This window comes from Balaenoptera ricei, chromosome 4, assembly GCF_028023285.1.
Source record: "Balaenoptera ricei isolate mBalRic1 chromosome 4, mBalRic1.hap2, whole genome shotgun sequence".
Classification (NCBI taxonomy): Eukaryota; Metazoa; Chordata; class Mammalia; order Artiodactyla; family Balaenopteridae; genus Balaenoptera; species Balaenoptera ricei.
This window is the reverse complement of record NC_082642.1, coordinates 10,972,014-10,996,391: the sequence shown is the minus strand read 5'-3', so window position 1 is coordinate 10,996,391 and position 24,378 is coordinate 10,972,014. Positions and strand designations below refer to the sequence as shown.

The 24,378-nt window shown below is 35.6% G+C and overlaps 1 long non-coding RNA gene across 2 annotated transcripts in view; it reads left to right on the top strand.

The window, feature by feature from the left end:
- The window catches only part of LOC132365194 (uncharacterized), a 425,897-nt gene that overhangs the window by 299,489 nt on the left and 102,030 nt on the right, over nucleotides 1-24,378 (top strand). For both annotated transcript variants that reach the window (XR_009503053.1, XR_009503054.1), the window contains exon 4: nucleotides 12,924-13,090. This is a non-coding gene — a long non-coding RNA (uncharacterized LOC132365194). The remainder of the gene's footprint in view (nucleotides 1-12,923; nucleotides 13,091-24,378) is intronic.

Sequence of the window (24,378 nt, the reverse complement as noted above, 5' to 3'; positions counted from 1 at the left end):
CTGCTTAAAAAATTATCCTAAGGGTTACCTAAGTTGGAGTAATTCAGAATTTACGTTTTCATACCCAGAAGAGGACAGAATGGAGAAAATGACTTCTCCAGCAATCAAAGGAAGAGAAATTGAGAAACACACTGGGAAAAGGGAAGAAGGAAGAAAGGAAGAGCTTCAATTTAGGTGACCAGAGGATACTGCTACTCATCCCAGGGATGGCCTTCTTAATTCTTCTAAGAGCATGCAGAGTTTGCAAAAGAACAGCAATGGAAGCACTAATTTTATTAATATAAATGAAATGATGCATTCTTGGAGGAAGTGGAGGGGGAAACTATACAATTTTATACTTTAAGGCAGAATGTAACAATATCATGTTTCTAAATACTCATAAAAATGTTCCTATTTCCAAATTTTATGTGTAAAGAATCAGTGAACTACAGACAAGATTCAAGTAACCCAAATTATTATTTTCTCATGTCTGTTAGATAACCCTGCCCCTAAATGGTTTTCTGGTTTACTAGCTGACTGGTTGGTTTTTGTTATGCATTGATTAGGGTTCAGGCCATTGTAAGGTGAATGCCTATCAATATAAACACAACTACTATGTAAACATATCAGTCAGCATATTCATTTGCCCTTGCACTGGCTTCATCCCCAAACTGGGAAGAAATCACGAAATCTCCCAGCATGAGACAATTCTACAGTGTCCCACACTACCAAAACACTACCAAAACAATTTCCAGATATAATTTTGCCCATGCATGTTGCTCCTACTATCTTCTATAAAAAGCTGTTGCATATTCAGCCCTCCCCTTTATTAAACATAACTTCTTCCTAACTTAGTTCTTCCTTCTTTCCCATTGGGACTCCTGGCCCTAATCAATACTGCCCATCTGCCATATTTTCTTCTATGCTATTTTTTTTTTTCTCTCCACAGGCTATCTCCATAATACCTATAGTCACTAGTTATTATTTACCCAAAGATCACTGGTGTTGTTTATTAAACTATATTTCATTTCTATAAAAATCTCATGAGGGGCTTCCCTGGTGGCGCAGTGGTTGAGAGTCCGCCTGCCAATGCAGGGGACACGGGTTCAAGCCCTGGTCTGGGAAGATCCCACATGCCGCGGAGCAGCTGGACCCGTGAGCCACAATTGCTGAGCCTGCGCGTCTGGAGCCTGTGCTCCGCGATAAGAGAGGCCGGGATAGTGAGAGGCCCGCGCACCGCGATGAAGAGTGGCCCCCGCTTGCCACAACTAGAGAAAGCCCTCGCACAGAAACGAAGACCCAACACAGCCATAAATAAATAAATAAATTAAGGAAGAAACAACCCCTCTCTAAAAAAAAAAAAAAAAAAAAAAAAACCAATTGTTACATTAAAAAAAAAAAAATCTCATGAGGTATTTATTATTATCTTAATATTAGAGATGAGGAATCTGGGCTTTATAAAGTTAAAGTAACTTGCTCATGGTCACACAATTAGTTAATGATGGAGCTGATACTCAACTTTGGTCTGCCATATATAGAGTCCTGGGTCTTAATTCTACATTGTGTCCTTTCCAGTTTAACTTTTTTCTTCAAGTGTCCTTTCCGTTCCCTTTCTTTAACTAAACCTGACTCCTAATAGGTCAAGGATCATGATGAGCCGTCGATTTGCTACTCACTGATACTTCTAGATCTGTATTCTGCCATTCTCACCCCACCACCTTTATTTCTGTAAAGCTGAGATAAGCCATGTTTCTTCTCCTATATTTTACATCTGTTTTCTACCGTCTTCCCTAAAGCTTGTAAACTTCTTCCTGAATTTTATCTGGCAGTCCTAGTAGCCATGCAAATACTGGGTTCTCAGTCACTCAACATTCTTAACTCCAATGACCTAGACTCCATTCCATTTCAGTCACAATTTGGGTTTCATCATCTTGTTTGGCTCATAAAATTTGGAATTCTGAAATACCTCTCTGACTATAAGATACTCTCTCTAAACTTATTTCATGCCCTATTTACTTTGTTCTTCATCTTCTCATGACCTCTAGTTCCTCACCCTTTTCATAGTACTTTATTCTGTTACTCCAGTTTTTAGGTCACTTGCACCCCAACTCAACTTGAATGCATGAACCTTGAGATTATTCATTTCAACTATTGTCTTACCACCAACCTAGAATCTTTTACTTCTGTGATCTTCCCTCTCATGTCAATCCCCAGCCTGTTTGCATATTTTATGTACTTCCATTTTTGCAGAATATCTGAAAATCATGATAATTCGGTCAATTACATTTTTAGGCTATCTAATCTCCGTGATATGGTCGTGCACCTAATAAAAAAAAATATTCTTTTTCTAAGTTTCTCAGTATCCAAACATTTTCCATTCTTACCAGTAATGTCACTACCCTCCCACTCTATTATTTCTAACTCTCTACCAGAGATTATTTTGCCTATCACTTCTCCCAAAAGATCAAAATAATGTTTAGTAGTATTTCAGTACTTTCCCCCTTCCTCTTCATCCTACCTTTTCTTGAGGGAAAAAATAGTTTATATTTTCCTTCCTAGTAATGAGGAATGAGAACTTAGATTCCTATATCTTTGATCTCATCCTCTGTCGCTTTGCCAGTATTCTTTTTTTTGCATTTTATATATTTCCATCATTATTAGTTGTGTGTCTTTCTTCCTTTAGCCCCAAACTTCTTCAAACTATAAATTATACTCACTGGTCTCACTTGTATTAGTTGGGGTAATTGCTTCCAGCTACCTAACAAACAACCCAGAAAACATAGTTGGTTAATAAAAGTTTCCTGCTCACTCATGTCACAAGTCACTGCAGGTGGCTTTTTGAACCCTTTATTTTAGAAAAATTTGCAGGAAGCATATGGGTGGGAGTGCTTCTCCAACTGATAATTCAGAGATATTGTCTCCTTCCAACTGATGGTGCAAGTTGCCTAATGTGCGAGGATGTTACCTGAAGCATTGTTAGCAATGGCAAAATAATGGAAACAACTTAACTGTGGACCAAGTATTGGGACTGTTAAATATAATAGAATATTGTGCTATTATTAGAGAGAATAATGCAGTTTTTTATGTAGTGATATAAAAAAGATTCCAATATACTGTAGGACAAAAAACAAGCTGCAGAAGAGTGTTCCTCATAAATTACTCTGTGTGTGGCTGTTTGTATGTGCATTCTCTGGAAGAAAACACAAGAAACTGATGACAGTGTATGTCACCAGTGGGAGAAATGGATAAATAGGAAACTAGGGGAAAAAGTGTTTTTCCATCATATATCCATTTGTAATACTTGACTTTTTTACCATATGTATGTACTACCTATTTCAAAAAGCAAATAAGTACAACTAATACAAATAGTGTTTTTAAAACAACACAAGCAAAAAGCAATGAAGATAAGGAGGCTATCAAGACAGAACTTATATCTTACCACAATAATATTGTCCTCAGTGTAAGAATAGATAGCCATTACCAAGGTCACAAGAGAAGATTTGGTGTTCCAGTATTACCCAGTAGACTTATGTATCACTCAGTTTCCAACTGGATAAGCAGAATTCACTCAGCATATTTAAAATAGAGAGAATTTAATACTGAGAATTGGTTTTACACATGAGGGAGGAAGCTGAAAAACCAAACAAGTGACAGTGAGTTACCCTGCAGATTAACAACAGCTGGAAGCCACTGCCTCCCAGGCTGGAGGGGAAAAAAAAGGAGCTGGATGTGTCATAGCAGCACGTCACGAGGTAGGAGCTAAAACTGTCAAATGGGAGCTGGGGCCACAGAGAAGCCCCAGTGCTGCTAGAGATGCTTGAGTTAAAGGGGCAGAAATATCCTGGTCTCCCTCCCTTTCTTCAGCCCAGTCTTCAGTGCCTTCCACTGGCTGAATCAGGCAGGAAATCAGCTCACAGGGGAGGGTGGGAAATGAAAGATTGAGAGATTACTCTATCTGAGATACAAAACAGTACTGAATCTGAATGAAAACAAACTCAGGACCAGCTAGCTCCTCCTTTTTGTTACTCAGCAGCCATTCTGATTGCTTTGCCTATATATAAATTACATATTATAATGTCATGTTTCTGTCTAATATGAGGCAATCATCCATCATACAAACTGAGATGCTCTTGCCCTTTCTCCAACATCATATCCCTATCATACCCAGGATCTACAGGAAATTTCTAGTTCCGCCCATCAGGTCCAGATGTCACAGCTCATGGGGTCTGGTGACATATGAACTGAAATTGTAAAGTTATGCACCATTAACTCTCCTTATACAAAATAATAAGAAATGGGGAAGGGGAAATTTTAAAATATATATATAAAATCATTGAATATATATATTTATATAAAATATATAAATTGAATTTATATATATTGAATTTATATATATATATATATATATATATATATATATATATATATATATATATATATATATATATATATATATATAATACACACAGACACATGCATGAACAGCTGTTAGAGTCCTCAGTTCTGAAATTGGTTATGAGGGTGTCATTGATATTTATCGTTTCCTCTTCTCACTACTTATTCTATGTTACCCTTGTTCTCAGATCAGCTGATCAGTGTTCTTTACATAGAGAAGAATCCCAAACCTTAATTCCAGAAGTGTCTGAATCCTTAATGGTTTTGCCTTTATTGGACCAGCCTTTTTTTAATGAGCCAGGGAAGTAATGAGCTCCAGAGAATCCCACGGTACTTCTTGCTCTTATTTTAGAGCAGCGACCCAATTTTCCCTTGTTAATTTGGAACAGTCACCCCTACTAATATGATAACCTCGTCCTCATCACTGCCCTTTATTTCAGAGGCATTAGTCTTCGTGCTTCTGAAAATAGTCAGTTGGTAGAGTCAACTTCCAGTTTAATGGGCCCATTATTGTGTCTCATAGTAGACACTTGGACTAGGTTGCAGGAACTGAAAGAAAAATGTCTGTGAATGGGTTATTGTGTGTAATAGTGAGAGGGGCCCTTCTCACTTCTACTTCTTGGATTCAGAACTTATGGATGCTGGCTATGAAAGAACTAGCATCCTACTAAATGTGGCTGATTCAAAGAATATACTACATGCTATAGAAGAACATCTCAATTTCACCTGCTATTCCATCAAATATCATAACTGTCTTCAGTAGGCTATCCACCCTTATTTCAGGTCCACTGTGTCTGGGTGATAGGGTTTGTGATTCGATCAGAGAACTCCCTGAGTGTAAGCCCACTATTGCCTTTCCTTTGCAGAAAAATATGTTCCTTGGTCAGAAACAGTGTTATGTGGAATAACATCATAATGCATAGGGAATTCTCTCAGTCCACAGATGGCAGTGCTGACAGAAGCATGGTGGATATGGAAGAAAATTCATATCAATAACAGATGTTTAATCCAGTAATCCCACTTCTGGGTATATATCTAAAATAGCTGAAATCAGAATCTCAAAGAGATATCTGTACTTGCACATTCGTTGCAGCATTATTCATAAATGCTAAGATGTGGAAACAATCTAAATGTCCATTGATGGATAAAAATGACTACAGAAAATGTAGTCTACACATACAGTGGAATACCATGCAGCCATAAAAAAGGAAATACTGTCATGCATTATAACATGAATGAACCTTAAGGACATTATAGAAAAAAAAGAGAATAAACGTTCATACCAGTGAGTAAAATTTACTTCTGTAATGTAAAAGGGCCAATGTCATCCACCTGCAATGGGTAGACCAATGGGTACCTCTAGAAAATGGTGCAATACTAAACGTTCAGTATTGGCATCCATGGTTCAGAAACTGGACACTTATCAGAGACAGTAGCGAGATCAATCTTGATGAGGTAAAGTCCATGTTGTTGAGGACATACATAGCCTACATCCTAATGATATGGCCATTTTTATGGACATACAGACAAACAAACTCAGAATGGGTAAGAGACTAGGCTGCCAGTTCTGTGGCAGGATGTCTTGCCCTCATGATTACCGAAATTCTCCTTTGCAGTAGATGCCTTCAGGGGGACATGCATGAGACATGCATACCCATTTCGCAAAGTCTGTTAACCCCTCTCGACCTGCTTGCCATCAGTTTTCAATCTTATTCTTCTCAAGTCTCTGACCAATGAGGATAAATAATCATTATCATGAATCAGAATAGAACTTCATCTCAAGCTATCTCTCTCATTGGACCTAAAAATGAACAACCAGCTATAATGTCCAAAGTCTTAACTAACGATGGGAAGGTTGATCTTTACCACCATCCTCCAAGATCACCCCTAAGTGGGACTGTAATCTGGCAACAGTCCATATGCAGGCTGTGCTATGATATTGTGCAAATTCTGTGTAAACCAAGACCAACAATTTCTTCCTCCAGCAGCTGGTCATAGAGAGCTCGTAACAGGCCATAGTTGTTGATTAATAGAGCAGCAGCAATGCCGCAGAAGTAGGTGTCATGCAAACATGTTTGTCTTTTCCTGCTACTGTACCTTCAGAATCTGTTCGAGCAAAACTTTATATGCCAATTCCATTTCATAATGTACTGCTGCTGCACATGTTCAACCTTAACATAGACACTTTTCAAGTTTATATATTCCAATTCAATTATCATTATAATTCTGTGATGTATTCCACTGGACTTTGGGTCTGATCCTCTGTCATGTCTTCTCTGCTTCTACAGAAGATTAGATATTATTCTAAGATGCCCATAACATTTTTCTGGTTCTCTAACTATGACATGAACAAAGAACTCGAAAACCGGAGTCTGTAATTTTCTTTCTGTAAATTCTTCAAAGCTGTCAGAAGCAGGTATTCCAAGGGGGGTACTTGAAATTATCATTACCACCAGACTGGTATGGAGCCGTTGTTACTTGCTTTCCCAGAGCCTTGCCTTTTACTCGCATTTCATTCCAAGAAATCATGGGCTCATCTAAGTAATTTAAGCCACTGCATGTCAGGCATTAAGATTATCCTATTTTCCACCTTCAAGGATGTCATTTTTATAATCACACATCTCATTTCTAACATCTCATCCAATATAGTGCATATTTGAAGATAGTAAGTATACCATAAACAGTTAACCAGACTACAGGAACTAATGGGGCTGTCCCAGGCAAACTAGGATATTTTGTTTCCTAGTTATAAAGAACATTTTTCAGAGAATTAGGGAAATATAATGGTGGTCTGTACATTGAAAGATGTTATTAAATTATGTTAATTTTCTGAGGGGTGATGATGGAATCATGGTTATATAGGGAAATGTCCTTGTTTTTGGAAGATATGTATGTGTATACTGAAGTATTTGGAGATAAAGCATGACAATGTATTCAGCCCTCTTTTAGATTGTTTGACAAAAAGGAATTGTGTGTGTGTGTGTGGGGGGGGGGTGTGCATGTCTGCGTTCTGTAAAAGAAGAGTTGGAGCTAGTGTAACATGTTAATAGTCAATTAAGATAAGAGGCTATATATTTCCATTGCACTGTTCTTTTAATGTTTCTATGGGTTAGAAATCCCCCACACCCCCACAAAAAAATGTCAAATAGTGGGAAAAAGAGAGGAAAATAAAAATAGATAATAAACTTTATGCTTGGGGAAAACAACAGAAAAAAACGCTGATTCCTAACTCCCTACTACAGCCCCCGTGATTTAGATTTAATTGATGTGGGATAAAATCAGGAACAATATATGTCAGTGGTTCTCAAACAGGTTTGAGAATCATTAGCTTTGACAATTAATTATGCACTGGTAACTTTTAGGCCATACTCACCGCTCTTCTCTCTTGTGCTATAGTTCTGCAGTTCTAAGTGATGAATATCTTCATCGGTAGAGTTGTTTGGCCCCTAAAGATATAGTTGTCATCTTTCTTTACCATTCCCATTTCTTTCAAACATTCTCTATCCATTGCTTACCTACTTTTCTCTAATGGCACCTGAATTCTCCCAAGTATCTGAACTAAAATGCATTGAGTCATTTTTCTCCTGCCCCTCCCATCCAATCAGAATTAATACTGCCATCTCCTCTTCCCCATGGCCATCTTCATTACCATCATGCAGGACCTCATTATCTCTCTCACAGAATCATTACAAGAGTTTCATTGTTGGTCTCTCCCTTCTTTGTTTTTAAATGTATTTTATTGAAGTATAGTTGATTTACAGAGTTGTGTTAATTTCTGCTGTACAGCAAAGTGATCCAGTTATACATAAATGATAGACAGGCAGGTAGATATAGATATAGATAGATATTCTTTTTCATATTCTTTTCCATTATGGTATATCACAAGATATTGAATATAGTTCCCTGTGCTATACAGTAGGGCCTTATTGTTTATCCATTCTATATATACTAGTTTGCATCTACTAACCCCCAAATCCCATTCTTTCCCTCCCACACGTCCCCTTCCCCTTGGCAAGTCTATTCTCTATGTCTGTGGGTCTCTCACTTCTATTTTATCCCCTTCTCCAATCAATCCTATGCGCTACAACCAGAGTAAGCTTCCAAAAACCACACCTCAAAAACAACAACAAAATTTTCAATTATTCCCTGATACCTACTAAGTTAAATAAAAATTGTATTTCCTAACATTTAAAAGTCTCCATTGTTTTATCCCAACTTAAAATTTCAGGCTTATTCTCCAGAACCATATGCCTACCTTATATTTGAGTAGAAATCCAGACCTGCCTTTTCATGGTCTGTACCCACCATATTGAAATTGTTCCTTGCACATTAATGCCTTCTTCTATAAGTGCTTCTTCCAGGACAAGCATACTTCTTCCTACTAAAAGCCCCTATTATCCCCTTTTGATTAATCCCCAGAGAGTTTCATTTATATAAAACCTCCTTTCTAACCTCTAATATTGGAAAGCTGAGGTCTTGCATCAGGAGAACCTCAGAATAGATTCTTCACTTTATGCTTTCTTGTATCTCTATCCTTACTTTCACTTACTCATTTCTGTTCAGAAAAATGATGAGTTACATTGCTTACTTACAATACCCCAAGTTGATCTTTAGTTTTCAGACCTCCTTATCTGATCTTTCCAATGCCAACAAGGTATTAAACCTGAAAAAACTGCCAAAATGAATCTTCCACTGAGTACATTCCTGGGCATCTAGTTCACATGTACTTCATAGGTCCCATAGCTTTATCAAACTTTTACCTCTCTTTCAGTCATTTTCTTCCTTTCACTATAATCAATCTCTCTATATATATACTCTAAGCTTATTAAAGATAGGAAGTGTCTTTTCCATTTCTATATCCTATGCAATAATTAAAATTTTGCATACATGTTTTTGTTTGATAAATGTATACTGACCCGAATCGAATAAGTGTTTTTAGTGATCTATACAAAATAGTGCTATAAAAAATTACAAAAAGTATTATGATTATTTTATTATTCTTTTTCAAAATAAAGTAAAATATTTTCATTTGAAATCACACTTGGTGAGTTACAGCTCAATTCTGTGCCAATACATTAAACTCTGAATCATGGAAAGAGTAAGAATGGCAGAAATTGTTAGGCAGAATGAGGGTTTGTAGAAACTGGCTAGTAAATAAGAAATAATACTCTTTTTTATAAAACTAGTTTGAAACTGATATTTATTAAAATTTAAATTGATGAATGCTCCAAAACAGTACAAATAGAGCTGTAATTCCATCTTGCCATTCTAATGACAATGAAGAACTAAACTAAATGTTCTCTAACATTTTTTATACCACTATAACCTTTGGATGAAATTACAGTCTTGCGCTAAAGTGCATTTGAAGAAGAATATGCCTGCCCATATTAAATGTGCTATAGGGAAAAACAGTATTTGTAGTGAATATCTATGTAATATAATTATATAATCACCTGCTAAGTACATATGTGTTATTGTGTTTTGATCCCTAATGCTATGATTGTTTAAAATATAAAGAGAAAGAAGAAAGAGAAAGGTTCTGTTTAATCTTTAAAAAAATGAGAAAGAGAGATGTAGTTCTCTATAGGGTTTTCAGGCTGTGAAATATGTTGTTATTTCTTTTGACAGCACAATTATTCTTAACATTTGACACTTCCACTCAAAATAAGAACTATTTTTCTTCTTTGTCTTCTGACCATATTTATAAATTTAATTGAACAAAATGTCAAAAAAGTAAAAAAATCATACAGAACCCAAAATGCAAGGTATAAAGCTACAGAATAGAAAAAAAAAATCCATCATCTGAAAATGAAAGAGATAGACTAAAGAGGAAATCAATGTTTAAAACTATTATTTTTTTTAATTATTTTTTTATTTTTATTTTTTTAACATCTTTATTGGAGTATAATTGCTTTACAATGGTGTGTTAGTTTCTGCTTTATAACAAAGTGAGTCAGTTATACATATACATATGTCCCCATATCTCTTACCTCTTTCATCTCCCTCCCTCCCACCCTCCCTATCACACCCCTCTAGGTGGTCACAAAGCACTGGGCTGATCTCCCTGTGCTATGCAGCTGCTTCCCACTAGCTAACTATTTTACGTTTGGTAGTGTACATATGTCCATGCCACTGTCTCACTTTGTCCCAGCTTACCCTTCCCCCTCCCCGTATCCTCAAGTCCATTCTCTAGTAGGTCTGCATCTTTATTCCCGTCTTGCCCCTAGGTTCTTCTGATCATTTTTTTTTCTTTTTCTTTTTTTTTTAGATTCCATATATATGTGTTAGCATACTGTTTTTGTTTTTCTCTTTCTGACTTAAAACTATTCTTATCTCAATCACATCTCATGATGTAAAAGACAGTTTTAAAAATAAATGAAAATCTCTATTGTAGAAGTGAACAGAAATAAAATTATGTTATCTAAACAAATTTGTCATAGGAACAGTGTATCTAGAATAAAAGAAATTTTAACAGAAATCATGCATGAAATAATAAATTCTTCCAATAATGAATTACTGTTTTATTTTGTAAATAAAATATTAAGATATATTTTGGTTAAATGTATACTTTGCCATACATCAAATTATTTATATTTACTACTTAATCACTTTTCTTTGGGAGATTTTTCTCTGATTAGTTTTGTACATATTTATTTTAGAAAAATAAATTCTTGAATTCTGTAGTATTTCTTTCCATAAGTAAAAAGTATTCTTGGAATAGTTGCAGGCAATATTTTTTTACACTTCATGCAAATAACATACAATTTCCTTAGTGACTTGGGTAAATTTTACCTCAGTTTTTTTTTTTTTAGATAGTGATTTTTCATTTCTTCTTTCAAATTACTATTTCTTTATGCTGTGAAAAATTTGGCATTGTAGAGGATGTAAGTTATTTTTTTCTAAATAATTGCCACCATCTTTTCCTCCACTATTGCCTTCAATAGTAATTAGGCCCTGTTTGTACACATGTCCACAGCATATCAAAAAATATTTTCCTTTTAATCTCTCCTAAAGACTTTAATTTTTGTCTTATTCAATATCCTACCATCTGTCCTAAAATATATTTCTGACTCCAGTTTTATCAAGTTTCTTAAAGTATCCATTTTAAATTCTGGGCTATCTAAGTTAATAGATAGTGAAAGATGTACTTTATATATGAATAGATACACACCATCCAGAGTCATTTCATTCATTCATTTCATTCACTCACATCTTTATATCCTACTGGTCAATAATCCTGTAAGGTCGACTGTCACAATATATCCAGACTCTAACCACTTCTCGCCATCTCTATCATGATTGTCCCCCAACTGGCACCACATTTTCTCTCACCTGAATTATTATCCGGATTTCCTAACTGGTCTTCTGTCCTTGCCCACCCCCATACCCTATTCTCCACCCCTAATAGTTTATTTTCAACCTACTGTCAAAATATAAATCAATTTTCTCCATTCTTTTTTCATTCAGGGTGAAATCAACGTCTTAACAATTGCCTAAATGGCTGTGAATGATCTGACCTCCATTGCCTCTCAGACCTCATTTCTTACCAATCTTCCCTTCTCTCCTTCTACTTCAGCCACGCTGACTCCTTGCTCTTCCTGTGGCACACCAGATTTACTCCCCCTTCAAAACTTTTGCATCTAAAGGAGTAAACAAAATGTTTTCTTCACATCAGGTTCAACAAAACCTTGTAAGTGTCACTACAGTCAGCTTTGTCTCACATTTGTCCAAATGTGTATTGAGTTCCCACTAATTGCCAACTACTCTGATAAAACTATGAAATACAAATATGCAAAAAAAGAAATCACTTTCCTGAAGGAGCAAATGTTCTAGTGGAAGTGATCAATGATAAGGACAAGGAGCTATGAGCCCAGAAGAATATGTGTCTGTACATACTGTAGATGCCAAAGCTTCCCAGAGGAGTTCAACCTTGAAGGATTAGCAAGGGTTATAAAGGCTAAGAAGGAATTCAGGAGGAAAGAATAAGCAAAGGCACAGAATTCGTAGAGGATGTAATCTCTTTGGAAAACTGCAAGTTAGGGTCCTCTTGCAATTAATTGACAATAGGGCTCTGACAAATGATAAGACTGAAAATAGAGGCAAGGGAAGAAAGCAAGGGGGGTTTTATACATATATACACTTATTCTTACATTAATGCAATGATTTTTATATGCCATACACTGTAGTAGGTTCTGGGGAACACTGTAGTGACCAAAAACGTATAGGTTTTACACTCATATTGTTTAAAATATAGTGGGAGAAGTAGAAGGTGGTATGAGAATGCCCAGAAGCAAGCCTAAAAATCAGACTTGGAAAATTAACAAACACTTTTGCAAAAATTTGAAATCAAAGGAGAAATCTGAAGTCCACACAGGCATTAGCCACTGTAATAGGCTGAAATGTGTCCCCTCAAATTCATATGTTGAATACCTAACCTCCTGTACTTCAGAATGTGACTGTATTTGGGGATAGGGCCTTTAAAGAGGCAATTAAGTTAAAACAAAGCTGTTAGGGAGGTCCTTAATCCAATCTGACTGGTGTCCTTATAGGAACAGGAAACTTGGACACACTGAGAGAAACCAAGGGTGTGCAAGCACAGAGGGATGACCACGTGATCATTCAGCAAGAGAGTGGCCATCTGCAAGGCAAGAAGAGAGGCCTCAGAAGAAACCAAACCTGCCAGCACCTACCTCTTGGACTTCTAGCCTCCAGAACTGTGAGAAAATACATTTCTGTTCTTTAAGTCACCCAGTCTGTGATATTTTGTTATGACATCCATAACAAACTAATACAGCCAGATAAAGGAGGTGGGTAGTGGGAAGAGAATTCTAGAATGAGGCAATGATGTAGGAGTAGGTTTGGAGGTAAGTTATGTCTGAGGACTAAAAAGTGTTCCATAAGCTTAGACGATACGTAGAAGAAGAAAACATTGAGAAATGAGACTAGAGCATTACTGTCTCCAGGGACGAGATCATCCACGACTGTGAGAATGAAAATGAGATTGGGCTTTTGCTTAAATCAATGAGAAGCCACTGAAGGGTATTATATAGGGGAGGAGGATTGGCAGGAGTGAGTTTGAACTTAAAAAGAAGTGCCCTGATGGCAGAATGGAGAGTGGATTGGGGAGGTGGGGTGGAGAACAAAGCTGGGGGAGAGAATACCAATCAAAAGCCACTGCTCAGTTAAGAAATGATGGTGGCATTGACTAAAATACTAGCAGTTGAGATCAAGAAAGATGAACAGATTTAAATGATGCTTCTCTCAGGAGGAATTGAAAGTTTTCATCATTGATTAAAATTTGGGGGGTAGGAAGGCAGAAGAATGAGTCACAGATTCTATCCAGGGTTCTGGCTCCACATGGGAGGAGGGATATGACATTCACTGAGATGTAGGAACACAATGAAAGATACTGACAAGTGACAATACTGAGTTCAATCAAGTCTAAACTTTTGAGCTTGAGGGCCATGAAAGTAAGGTTGCCCAATAGACATGTGGATATATGAATCATAAGCTTCAGAAAGAGATTATAGGATAGAGTTAAGATATATAGATTTAGGAGTCATCTATAGATGGTTTTTTAAGCCATGTGAATGAATGGAACAACAAATGACTATAAGAAAAAAAGGCCTAGGAAGGAACATGAATATTTAAAAGAAAGGCAGAGGATAATGGGCCCATGAAGAAGGATAGACTACAGCCTGTGACATAGTGAGAAAACCAAGTCAGCAAGACAGCAGATAATGTTTCAACAGTGTCAGATGATGCAGAGAGATCAGTAAGGCAAAAATTCTTTTAGCCAACAAGGAGCTTTTGCTGATCTTAGATAAAGTTTATGCAGGAGTTTGGTGGACTTAAAAACTAGATTGAAATGTTTTAAATGTGTGTGTGTAAGCGATCTTAACGGCAGGGTGTAAGTGATTAAAGACTGTAAATACAGACGTGAGATGTTGGGCTATAAAAGGGAGATAAGAGAATTGTCACTGGAGACAGATGTGGGATAAAGGAAGATTTTGTTTGTTTTTTCTAAGATGGAAGAAACATACTGTGTTCAAATGTGAATGGGAAGGAGCCAGAGAAGAAGAAATATTCAAAATTAATAATGAGATAGCACTGATATCAGCATAGCATGTTTACTTTATACACAGCTCTGTTTTAGGTACTTTACTCAAAATAAATCATTCAATACTAGGGTGGATTATTATTCTACTTTAATAGACGAGAAAACATAGTCATAGAGATGATGAAGTTGTAATCATCTTCCCAAAGTTGTTCATCTTATAAGTTAAGAGAGTCAGGATTTGAAACCAGGAAATCTGCCTTCAGAAGTTACCATATCTCTGAAAGCACAGTAGATAAGATACCTTCAAGGGGTCACCTGGAAACATCAGGGCATGACTGAGGTTAGAGATCATGAGTTTTGCTTGAAATAATCTGTAACAGCCACCTTTGCTCTTAGGGAAGAAACATGTAACTCCCAGAGGGAAACTGTATGAGTATGGCTTTTCTCATTTGGAGGAGTCAAGCAGAGAAGCCAGTTAATTAATTAACTTAGAGGTGAAGTCAGGCAAGATAAGATCATATTTTTGTACAATAATGCATGGATTATTATTGTATAAGGAGTAGGAACAAAGTAATGTTAAAGAGCAGAATTCTGTTTTTCCAATCGACTAGGCAGTCTTTAAACTCAAAGCTCATTATTCTGGTGGTAAGTTATATTTTGAGGTACTTTAGAAGAAAACTTGGCCACAATTCTATTTCATGATAGAAGAAACCAACTGCCTCTTCTGGAAAAGAAGAAAGCTAGCACCTACCTCCTTTAGGGTTATCAGAAGTCAGTGCAGGTGAGAGCTCCAGTTAGAGCTATCTTAAGCCTAAAGAAGCAAAGATTGCAAGGAACAAGAACAGATGGGGATCCAAATTCTATCATCGGTATTGAGTCCTAAAGGAAAAGTTTAAATAAAGGACTGCAGAAAGAACAGCAGGATGGGAAAAGGGACAGAAGAGTTATGTAAGAATTTACATTCTAAAGTTTTAACCACAAAGGCAAGAATAGGGGTGAGAGAAACAAAGACACAAATCATGTGTGGTTTAGGAAACTTTCTCTGAAATTTCACTGAGCTGCTTAAACATTTATTGAAGTCCAGTCTAGAGAAAAAAAGTTGGAGCGATATTTGAAAACTTGTTAGTGTTTCTTCTCCCTCCACTTTGCTGTCAGCCATGGTTGCCTGAAGGACTACTGTATGACCTATTGTGAAATTCTAGAAGAAAAATATCAATCAGAAAATAACAGCCCAGGCTTATATATCATACATCTAAAACATAGGTGAAGAGAATGGAGGATATTTGCCAATCATCCTCTGCCCAAAGCCAGCTCCCCTTCATGCTGTACTACTCATTACAAACATCGTGGTTTAATCATCTGGGAATTATCTTTCTACTTGACATTTTACACTCAATTATTCCATCTATAATCATTTATCTTTAAGACTGTTTTAGAACAGTTTTAGTTTTATAACAAAATTGAGAGGAAGGTACAGAGATTTTCACATATCCACTGCCCCATACATGCATAGCCTCCCCCATTATCAACATCAGTCACCACAATGTTACATGTTTACCTAGGATGGTCCTACTGTGACACATCATAATCATCAAAGTCCATAGTTTATATTAGGGTTCCAAGGGTTTGGACAAATGTGTGATGTATAATGACATAGTCGTCAATATAATGTCATACAGATTATTTTTACTGTCCTAAAAATCCTCTGTGCTCTGCCATTCCTCTCTCTATCCCCCATGCCCCACCTCTGGCAACCACTGATTTTTTATTGTCCCATAAGTTTGCCTTTTCCAGACTGTCATATAGTTGAGATCATACAGTATGTAGCTCTTTCAGATTGGCTTCTTTCACTTATTAATATGCAATTAAGTGTCCTCCCCACCTTTCATGGCTTGATAGCTCATTTCTTTTTAGCACTGAATAATATTCCATTGTCTGTATGTACCACTGTTTATCCATTCACCTACTAGAAGACATCTTGTTTGCTCCCAAGTTTTGGCAATAACGAATAAAGTGGCTATTAACATCTGTGTACAGTTTTCTGTGTGGACATAAGTTTTCAACTCATTTGGGTACATACTAAAAAGTACAATTGCTGGATCATATGGTAAGATTATGTTTAGTTTTATAAGAAACCATAAGACTGTCTTCCAATTAACCAGTACCATTTTGCATTCCCACCAGCAATGAGAGTTCCTATTGCTCTAAAATCTCACAAGCATTTAGTGTTGCCAGCGTTTTGGATTTTGGCCATTCCAATAGATGTGTATGGTATGTCACTACTGTATTATTTTGCATTCACCTGATGACATATTTGCCATCTGTATTTTCTCTGGAGTGGTGTCTGTTAAGGTCTTTGGCTCACTTTTAATCAGGTTGTTTTCATATTGCTGGATTTTAGGAGTTCTTGGTATATTTTGGATAATAATCTTTATCAGGTGGGTCTTTTGCAAATATTTTCTCCCAGTATGTGACTTGACTTCTAATTCTCTTGATATTGTCTTTCAGAGAAGTGTTAAATTTTAATGAAATTAAACTTACCAATTTTTTAAATAGATCATATATTTGGTGTTGTGTCTAAAAATGCATCACCATCCCCAAGGTCATCCAAGTTTTCTCCTATATTAGCTTCTAAGAGTTTTATAGTTTTGTGTTTTACATTTAAGTCTGTGATCCATTTTAAGTTAATTTTGTCAAGGGTGGAAGGTCTGTGTCTAGATTTATTTTTTGCATGTAGACGTCTAGTTGTTGCAGCACCATTTGTTGAAGAGACTATATTTGTTCGATTGCGTTGCCTTTGTTCCTTTATCAAAGATGAATTGACTGTATTTATGGGAGTCTATTTCTGGGCTCTATTATGTTTCATTGATCTATTTGTCTATTCCTTCACCAATACCACACTGTCTTAATTACTGTAACTTTATAGTAAGTCTTGAAATCAGGTAGTATCAGTCCTCCAACTTTGTTTTTCTCCTTCAATATTGTGTTAGCCATTCTGAGTCATTCGCATTCTGCATATAAACTTTAGAATCAAATTTTGGTATTCATAAAGTAGCCTGCTAGGATTTTGATTGGGATTGCATTGAATCTATAGATGAAATTTGGGAAGAACTGACATCTAGACAATATTCAGGCTTCCTGACCATGAACATGGGGTATCTCTCCATTTATTTAATTCTTCTTTGATTTTGTTCATTGGAATTCTGTAGCTTTCCTCATATAGATCATGTACATATTTTGTTAGATTTTTACCAAAGTATTCCATTTTGGGGGTACTAATGTAAACAGTATTGTGTTTTTTATTTTAAACTCCATTTATTCATTAATGATATATATATATATATGAAAGCAACTGACTTTTGCACATTAACCTTGGATCCTGCAACCTTGCTATAATCACTTATCAGTTCCTGAAGTGTTTTTGTCTACTCTTTCAAATTTTCTACATAGACAATCATGTCATCTGCAAAGAGACAGTTTTATATCTTCCTTCCCAAAACCTATATACCTTTTATTTCTTTTTCTTACCTTGTTGCATTAGCAAGGACTTGGAGTACAATATTAAAAAGAAGTGGTAAGTACCAGTACAAGGCAAGGGGACATCTTTGCTTTGTACCTTATCTTAGTGGGAAAACTTCAAGTTTCTCACCACAAAATATGATAAAAGCTCTAGTATTTTGTAGATATTCTCATTATCAAGTTGAGGAAGTTCCCTCTAATCCTAGCTTACTGAAAATTTTTATCATGAATGGGTGTTGGATTTTTATCACATTCTTTTATTGCATCTATTGATAAGATCATGTAATTTTCCTTTATAGTCTGTTGATGTGATGGATTGCATTAATTGATGTTTGAATGTTGAAACAGCCTTGCATACCTGGAATAACTCCCACTTGGTCATGGTGTATTATTCTCTTTATACTCTTTTGGATTAAATTTGCAAATATTTTGTTGAGGATTTTTGCATTATGTTCGTGAGAGATATTGGTCTGTAGTTTTCCTTCATTGTAACGTCTTTGTCTGGTTTTGGGATTAGGGTAATGCTGGCCTAATAGAATGAGTTAGGAAATATTCCCTCTGCTTCTGTCCTCTGAAAGAGATTGTTGAAAATTGGTATAATGTCTTCCTTAAAAGTTTGGTAGAATTCATTAATAAGTCCATCTGGTCCTTGTGCTTTCTGATTTGGAAGGTTGTTAATTAATAACTCAATTCCTTTAACAGATATAGGCCTATTCAGATCATATATTTCTTCTTGTGTGATTTTTGGCAGATTGGCTGCTCAAAGATTTAGTTCCTTTCATCTAGGTTATCAATTTTGTACACATAGTGTTATACATAGTATTCCTTTACTAACCTTTTAATTTCCATGGAATCTGTAGTGATGACCCATCTCTTTATTTGATATTAGTAATTTATATCCTCTCTCTTTTTTTCTTAGCTAGCCTGGCTAGAGGTTTATCAATTTTATTAATCTTTCAAAAAATCAGTATTCATTTTATTTTCTCTATTGATTTTCAATGTTCAATTTCATTGATTTCTGCTTTAATTCTTTTTATGTCTTTTTTCTGCTTACTTTGGATTTAATTTGTTCTTCTCTTTCTAATTTCCTAAGGTGTAAATTTAGATTATTGATTTTAGGTATTCTTTTCTTAAATACATATTCAATGCTATAAATTTTTCTTTAGAGGAAGAAAAGGAAGGAAGCACTGCTTTTGCTGCATCCCATAAATTTCAATAGCTTGTGTTTTTATTTTCATTTAATCAAACTATTTTTAAAATTTCTCTTGCAATTTATTTTTTAACCCATATGTTATTTAGAAATGTGTTGTTTAATCTCCATGTGGTTTGGGATTTTTTCAGTTATTTTTCAGTTATTGATTTCTAGTTTAATTCCATTGTGGTCTGAGAACAGACATTGTATGATTTCTATTATTTTAAATTTGTTAAGGTGAGTTTTATGGCCCAGAATGTGGTATGTTTTGATAAATGTTCCATGAAACCTTAAGAAAAATGCCATTTTCTGATGTTGATAGATGTATTAGTCTATAGATGTTAATTATATCCAGTTGATTAATGGTGTTATTGAATTCAGCTATGTTTTTACTGATATTCTGCCTTGCTGGATCTGTCTGTTTCTGAGAGGGGTGTTGAAGTCTCCAACTATGATAGTAGATTTATCTATTCTCCTTACAGTTCTCTCAGTTTTTGCCTCATCTGTTTTGACAATATTGTTAGGCATATACATGTTAAGAATTGTTATGTCTTCTTGGAGACTTGACCCTTATCATTATTCAATGCCCTTCTTTATCCTTAATAACTTTTCTTGCTATGAAGTGTACTATGTCTAAAATTAATGTAGCTACTCTTACTTTCTTTTGATCAATGTTAGAATGGTATATTTTTCTCCATCCATTGATTTTTTTATTTATATGTGTCTTCATATTTAAAGTGGGTTTCTTATAGACAACATATAGTTGAGTTGTGTTTTTGATCCACTGTTTTTAAATTGGTGCATTTATATCATTGACATCGCAAGTGATTATTGATATAGTAATTGAATTAATATCTACCATATTCACTACCATGTTCTATTTGTTGCACTTGTTCTTTATTCCTATTTTTGTCTTCCACTCTTTTTCTGCCTCTTGTGGTCTTAATTCTGCATTTTGTATGATTCTCCTTTCTCTCATTTCTTGCCATATTACTTATACTTCTATTCTTAACATTTTTTTAGTTGTTGCCCCAGAATTTGCAATATACATTTATAACTAATCTAACTCTACTTTCAAATACCACTATCATTTCCTGGCAGTGTGAGTACCTTATAATAACAAAATAAGCCTAAATTTTTTGTCCCATTTCTTTTATTATTGCTGTCATTCATTTCACTTATATGTAAGCATACATAAGCATATATATGATATTTGATATACAAATAAACATACATAATTGAATACATTTTGCTATGATTATTTTGAACAAACTGTTATCTGTTAGATCAATTAAAATAAGAAAAATAAAAGTTTTTATTTTGCCTTCACTTATTCTTTCTCAATGCTCTTCCTTTTTTTCTGTAGAACTGAGTTTCTGATTTATATCTTTTTAAAAATTCTTTTAACATTTCTTGTAAGGTAGATCTACTAGAAACAAATTCACTCAAGTTTTTGTTTATCTGAGAAAGTCCTTTATTTCTCCTTTACTTTTGAAGGGTAATTTCAGAGGGTACAGAATTCTAGTCTGGTGAGTTTTTTCTCTCAATGTTTTAAATATTTTAACTCACTCTCCTTGATTGCATCATTTATGAGGAGAAGTTGGATGTAAATTTTATCTTTGTTCCTCTATAGGTAAGGATTTTTTCCTCTCTCTGATTTCTTTCAGGATTTTTTTCTTTACCTTTGATTTCCTATAATTTGAAAATGATAAGTATTGGGGTTTTTTTGACATTTATCTGTCTTGGTAGTCTCTGAGACTCCTGGATTTGTGGTTTGGTGTCTGACATTAATTTGGTGAACTTCTCAGTCATTATTGGCTCAAATATTTTTATCTGTCCCTTTTTCTCTTCTAGTATTCTACTGCATATATGTTACACCTTGGATTTTCTGGGTTTTTTTTTTTTTTTCAGTCTTTGTTCTCTTTCCTTTTTGGTTTTCAAGGATTCTATTGATAGATCTTGTAGCTCAGAGATTCTTTCCTCAGCTGTGTTTAGTCTACTAATAAACCCATCAAAGGCATTCTTCATTTCTGTCACAGTGTTTTTGATCTCTAGCATTTCTTTTTGGTTCTTAGGATTTCCATCTCTCTGCTTACACTGCCCATCTATTCTTTCCTGGTATCTATACATTAGAGCCCTTAGCATATTAATTATAGTTTTTATTTAATTCTTAGTCTGATAATTTTAACATCCCTGCCATGGCTGGTCCTGATGCTTGCTGTGTCTCTTGAATTGTGTTTTTTGCCTTTTGGTATGCCCTGTAATTTTTCTTTATATCTGGACATGATGTAAAAGTAAAAGGAACTGCTGTAAATAGGCCTTTAATAAGGAGGTGGTGAGGTGTCAGGGGAGGGGAAGCATTCTGTAGTCCTATGTTTAAGTTTCAGTATTTTAGTGAGCTTATGCCTCTGGACTGTGAACCTCACAAATGTTTCTTAAGTTTTCTTTTTTTCCCTCCTTCCTTAGGTGGAATAGGAAGGCTAGACCGGGCTGGAATTGGGTATTTCACTTCTCTCTCATGGAAGATTAGAGCCAGCTGGAGTTGGCTATTTCCCTTCCCCAGGCCAGTTAGATTAAGTGTAGGATCACTTTAACTAGTTTCCCCTGAGGACAGGCCTTAATAAGAAGAGTCGAGTTTTTTCTCTCATTGTTCTGGTGTATTTTAAAATGGCTCCTTTCCCTCTCCCCCTGAAGGAAGACCAAGCGGATTTCTCTCCAATGTATACTGTGGGAATCTGGTCAGATTCCTGGGGGTAAATGTCACAGTATTGTGGGTACCCTCCATGACTGAATTCCCTTGGAGTTTTTAACTCTCAGAGTTGTCTGCACTGAGCCTCCAGCAATTCATCAATTACGGTTCTGTTTTTCCTACCTGGGCACTGGTTCCAGCGGTATTTCCAATCATGACTCTCTGCTCTGGTAAGTTTTGACTCCCTGTATTCCCTTGTCTGTTTCTGCAATCTTGGAGACAATGGTTTCCTCTGTGTCTTCTCCTCTCTTATGGATCCAAGAAGAGTTGTTAATTTTTCAACCTGTTCAGCTTTTTACTTTTTAGAATGGAGGGGCAACTTCTAAGCTCCTTACTTGAGGAACCAGAAACCAGAAACTTTTAAAATAAGAATCTTCTGTAATCTTTTTAAGTAAGTATTTTTATGATATTAAGTAAATACTTGTGAAAAGATTCGGACAATATGTAGGATTATTAAAATAAAAATTAATGTGTAATTCCACCAATGAGTGGTAACCATGGAAACCTTGGGGTACTTAACAGTCACACATGTCCACATCTATAATCACATTGCACAAACATCTTGAAATCCTCTCCAATTATTTATTACATGAGCATGCTCCAATGTTACTAAAAAGTCTGAAGACATTGTTTAGTATCTATATAATACCTCATTCAAGTAATATTCTGTAATTTATTCAACCATTTTCCTATTATTGGTCATTGAAGCCGTTTAAAATTTTTCACTAATCAAAATAATCTAGCAATGAATATCCCTATAATTAATACTTCATTTCTGATTGTCTTCTTAAGATATTTTCCTAGAATCAAACTATTGCGTGAAAGAATTCAAACTTTCAAAATCTCTTAATGAATTAGTAAATCTCTTTACAGAAAAGCTGACAATTTACCCTCTCACCTGAAGTGCATTAGAGAGAATTGCTCATCCATTGAAAGAAGAAAACATTTATTTAAAATCAAAAGAAGCTGGCTTTATTGCTTGTTTGTGCATGGGTGAGATGTACTTATAAGTCACAGTGTCTCAGAGCTGACCTTATAGATACAACTTTGAGAAGTGTGGAGTTGAGGAACTGGAAGGCTGTCAGAGATGAGAGGGTTAGATGGCTTTCAGCTGTGGAAGCATGGTTACAGGAGTGTGATTGTTGATTGGCTGTCTTTCAAACTGTGCCACTGTCATCCATTGTCTGAATTCCTAGAGGCAAGGGCTACCAGTGCAAAGTGTCACTGAGCAACTAAGATGAGTTTAACCTCCAGTCTGCTTTGTTACTTGCCATGTTTTAGGATTATGGCCAAAGAACTATCAGGATTTTTATTATTTGGATTACTAATGAGGTTGAATTTTTTTCTTATGTTTATTCCTTTTCTGTGAGTTCTTTTCTCATCTGTTTAGTCTATTTGTATAAGTTGTTTTTCTAATTTGTATGACTGTCTTCGAGTTTTACAAAAGACTTGACTAACATATGCAAAGAAAAAAATTTCCAGTTTATCTTTTTCCTTTTCAAATCTTAATAAACACTAAAAAAAACTTTGTTTACTTTATAGACATACTCAAACTTTTATTCCTGCTACCACCACATCGGAGGCCTTTGTTTTCTTGCACTTAAATTATTGACCTGGCCTCCTGGCTAGTCTCCTAACACTAGTATCCTTTCCTCCAGGCATTGCTGTTACCATGATTCATCTTCCAAGTGCACTGCTTTTATTAAGTCAGTTTTCCTCTGTAAAAACTTCAGTGACACCTTAAGATCTGCAACATAAAATCCTAAGACTCTACACAATCCTTTCACATGTATATCCCATCCATAACTTGCCTAGCACAATTCCTGGACTCCAAACAGCTTGAACTATTTATTCTTCCCCAACATCCATAAGTTCATTCATTTTTTTGATGGGAAAAGTCTTTAGTCAATACCTGTCTTATGCCAGTTTCCCAGGGGATGCTAAGACAAGTAAGACTTGCAAATGTTCATGGGATGGCTGGGAAGCCCAAGAAGTAATCAGATGACTGCGATAGAATGTACTGAGGAATGTAATGAATCAAAATGTGGTAATGAAGAGGAAGGACATGCTTCTCACAGCTGATAAAATGCATGAGCTGAGTCCTGAAAGTCAAAGAGAATCAGCTGCAAAGGTTTGAAATGGAGAGAATGTATGAAACAAGTCGTAGCTCTAGTTCTGTATAGACAAGGCAGAAAGAGTAATGGTGAGAGATGAGGCTAGAGAGAAAACATGGATGTATTTGTAGAGCCATGCCAAGAAAGAAAGTGTGAAGATTCCTTCAGACTATATAATTGACTTAGTTGTCTGGATGATAGAATATGGGAGGTGGGAGTTAACAGAAATGAAATCATTTTGGCTAGGATGATGTTTCCTGACATAGACCTCAGGGTCAATGTTGGATTCACAGACATGGGAGAGTGGAGGAGAAACAGACTTGGGCGGTGAGGAGAATACATTCAGTTTGGGACATACTGAATTTGTGCT